Source organism: Nuphar pumila, chromosome 14 (genome assembly GCF_984573655.1).
Source record: "Nuphar pumila chromosome 14, dmNupPumi1.hap1.1, whole genome shotgun sequence".
In the NCBI taxonomy this organism is placed as follows: domain Eukaryota; kingdom Viridiplantae; phylum Streptophyta; class Magnoliopsida; order Nymphaeales; family Nymphaeaceae; genus Nuphar; species Nuphar pumila.
In genome coordinates, this window is record NC_143262.1 from 61,812,559 (window position 1) to 61,816,676 (window position 4,118).

The 4,118-nt window shown below is 40.7% G+C and overlaps 1 non-coding gene across 1 annotated transcript; it reads right to left on the reverse strand.

Moving 5' to 3' along the window:
- Window positions 1-750: 750 nt before the first annotated feature.
- Window positions 751-856, reverse strand: LOC149816877 (small nucleolar RNA R71). The gene has a single exon (XR_016427800.1). It is a non-coding gene; the product is annotated as a small nucleolar RNA R71 (small nucleolar RNA).
- Window positions 857-4,118: the final 3,262 nt, after the last annotated feature.

The following is a 4,118-nucleotide window of genomic DNA, read 5'->3' on the forward strand; positions in this document are numbered from 1 at the left end:
GTTTAGAACCACGTATGTGTATATCTTAGAGACGAGCTTACTTTTCTGCACAGCCTACCTACTAGGATCCCCTTAGAAGTGACTGTGTACGATTGGTATCGTACACTTAGATTTCATATTTCTTTTGCATAATCTTTGTTGTGTGCAACTGCGTGGTGTTTGTTTAGTTGTTTTTAGTTTACTTGCTTTGTGGTTTGCGTGGTTTGACCGCTTAGTGCGTTAGTTAGGTAGAAAACCCAAAGTTAGGACGTGAGCTACATCGGTCTACTACGAGGTGTATGCAAGGGCGATGCTCACTTGACCCTGAGCTAGTAGAGCCGATTGAGGACCCCGAGTCCCTTATTAGGAGAGCCCAGAGATCTGCAACCATGGCTGAGAATCAGCAGATTACTCGTCCTTTGAGGGAGTACTTCATGCCAAAAACGTATACTCCCGCCTCCTGCATCACGAGACCTGATGTAGGAGCAAGCAATTTTGAGATTAAGGCCAGTGTGATCCAAATGCTACCCTCATTTTATGGCCTTAGCAATAAAGACCCATATCGTCATCTCGACGAATTTCTAGAGATTTGCTCGACAGTGCGAATCAACAACTTTGGAGATGACGCGATGAGGTTGACCCTGTTCTCCTTCTCTCTGAAGGACAAAGCGAAGAGTTGGTTAAAATCATTAGATACAGTTCGAATTACCACTTGGGAACATATGCAAAGAGAATTTTTAAAGAAATATTTCCCAATTGGTAAGACGAACCAGTTTCGTAAAGCGATAACCAGTTTTTCCCAAATTGAGGGAGAACAGTTTCATGAGTCTTGGGAGAGATTGAAAGATCTTCTCCGCAAGTGTCCCCACCACCAAATGCCTCGCTGGCAACTGGTGCAATATTTCTATGACGGTCTTACTGAAAAGAACCGTCAAATGGTGGATGCCGCGTGTGGGGGCACATTTATGCTCAAAAGTGAAGATGAAGCATGGTCGCTTTTTGAGACATTGAGCGAGAATTCGATGCACCATGCGACAGCCTCACGGTTTGATAGGGCTGCACCTGCACATGATAGTACTAAGAAGGCAGGTATTTTTGAAATAGGGATAAACCTTGAATTGAGCAACAAGGTAGACCAACTGTCCCAGAAATTAGATCAGTTTTTGTTGGGTCCCTCTCCTGCCATGCAGGTGTGCGCGTTGTGTGCGAGTCTTGCACACCATATTTTTCAGTGCCCAGTTGCGCCACAGTACCCTGAGTTTGTCCAAGAGCAAGCTCAGATGGCTCAAAACTTCGCTAGGCCCGCACCCAATCCAATTTCCAACACTTATAACCCGGGCTGGCGAAACCATCCCAATTTCTCATGGCGCAACTCACAGATCCAACCTTCTAACCCTTCCCAGAGTCAAACCACTCAAGGCGGTTATGCGTCTGGATTCCAGAGATCCAGTTATCCTCCAGCCCAACCTGTTTATACTCACCCTCAGTCTCATGAGCTTTTGCATAGTCAGTCCTTTGAGGATAAGATTTTGCAAGCTTTGAGCTCACATACCCAGTCTATTGCAAAATTAGAGACTCAAATGGGGCAGCTCGCTGAGGCGCTTAGCAGGCGAAGTGAGGGGACACTGCCTAGCCAGCCTATTGTCAACCCTAAGGGAAAGGAACCCATACGTAGCTTGCATATGACAGATGCACATAAAGAGCAAGCTCAAGTAGTAACCCTTAGGAGTGGGAAGCAGTACCAAGCGAGGGAGGCTGCAGAAGAAAGAGAGAAGATAAGTGAGAAGCAGTCTGTCCCTAATGTTTTACCTCAGGAAAGCGAGAAGGTTCTTCCGTCTGAGCCTTCACCATCCTACATTCCCAAAGCCCCCTTTCCTGAGGCATTAGAGAGGTCGAGAGTATTAGGTAAGTCCGGAGTGAACATGCAAGAGATGCTTGAGATATTCAAGCATGTTCAGATAAACCTTCCCTTACTAGATGCTATTCAGCAAGTCCCTGCATATGCAAAGTTCCTCAAAGAGCTTTGTACGCAAAAAAGGAAGTCGAGGTCCCATGTACAGTAAAAGATTTATTTGACTGGGCAGGTAAGCACAGTATTGCAACATCAAACCCCACCTAAGCTTAAGGACCCAGGGACTCCTATCATCTCATGTGTCATAGGAAACATCATTGTTGGGCGTGCATTGCTCGACCTTGGGGCAAGTGTTAACATCTTGCCAGCTTTCTTTTATGACCAATTTGGATTGAAAGAGATGAAACCTACACCTATGACTCTTCAGCTTGCAGATAGATCTATCAAGATCCCAAGAGGGATACTTGAAGATGTTTTAGTCAAGGTGGAGGATTGTTATTTCCCTGTCGACTTCGTGATATTAGATATGGAGGAAGTTGATAGCCCACAACAGACCCCTATTATTCTCGGTCGCCCCTTCATAGCTATCGCCAACGCGTGCATTAATTGCCGCACTGGTGCAATGGATGTGTCATTCGGAAATAGGAAGATGCGGTTGAACATTTTTCGTGCTGCTATGGGGCCTGCTGTTGAGGAGGCTTCTTTCGAGGTTGATGTCATTCAAGACCTCATAGAAGCAGAATATGCTTGGTTATTGAGTGATCCACCCCTTGAGGAGGATAAGAAATCATTAGAAGAGGATCACCTAGAATTACTTGAGAATCAGATAGGTGATTTGAGTTGGATCGGGCACTTTGAGCCATTTAGAGGTAGACACGATGGGAACACAGTGCGCAGTGTCACAGATGACACAATTTTTCATAGAGATCCCGATTGAACCTGATTTCATGTCCATTGATCTCATGGATGATGAAGGTTTTTTCAGGGATCCGTCTGACTGGGGACTTGAAACTTAGCGCTTTATGGGAGGCAACCCATATCTTGTATATTATTAGATTTGCTTAGAATTTATAAATTTTATTTTATTTTTCCTTTTTCGTTTTATTCATGAGTTTTTCATGTTGTTTCATTCATGGTTTTCATGTCATGTCATGTACACATTGCATTCATAAAATGTGCATTTATAATTCATGTAAGGTTATTCTACTATTTTCCCTCATTTATTTTCTCTCATGTGCACTCACGTAGTTTCATATAAGCATGGGGGAATGCCACTGGGACAGTGTCATTCAAGCATGGGGGAGGGTGTAGTTTGCACACCTTGATATTTCTGTTGACGTTCTTGCACATGTTTACACATCTCTCATGAAAAGTAGGTTTTTAAAGAAAGAGTTTGAACTTATATGAATGTTATTTCAAATATGATGTTTTTAGAGGATTTTTTAAGCCCCATGAAAATTTTTTCTGACATAGATCTAAAAATTATGGTTGTTTATGCGGATTTCGAAGAAATGATGATAAATACATGTTAGAATTTATTTTGAATCATAAATATGAATATGCACTGTTCTATTTTTGAAAAACTAAGCAAATGAACAAAAGTGTAAAAAAAAAAAAGCTCAAAAAGTGAGAAAAAGCATGCGTTAGGTTGTTTGGATAATTCCACAATCCTTAGTAGATGGAACTTAGATGTAAGTTGAAACTTTTAATTCCATTTCAAAAAGGAGAGTGGAAAACTTTGTGATCCTAAGTAGCTGAGAACAGATATAAGTTGAAATGTGTGACTCTCACGTTGCAAAGGTGAATGAAGGAAGTCACTTTTATGTCTTAGTTGATATCTTTTGGTATGCATTGAAAAAAAAGTATAAAAGATATTGACATTGCACAAGGCATAAAAGCAGACCACACACAAGTTATAAGAGAAGAATAAGTGCACAAAAAGAAAAAACGTGAAAAGAAAAAAAAGAGAGAAAAGAGCTTAAAAAGAAAGAAAAGTTCAGTGCTTAGAAGTGTGATTAAGAAAACATGTGTAGAAAACATATGAGTGAGGATAAGTAAATAATTTCTTGTTTTTATTGGATTTTCCAAGAATAAAACATAAAGAATTGTGATATTTAGAAAAGTGAAAGAATTTTTTTTCTGTGGTGGTACATAAAAGATTCTAATTATGTTTTGATTTTGAAATAACAGGAAATATTGGTGAAAATAAAGTCTTTAATTATCTACTGCTTATGAGGATGTGTAGTATTTTGCATACATGACAGAGATGTTTGTGGGTAGCATCACT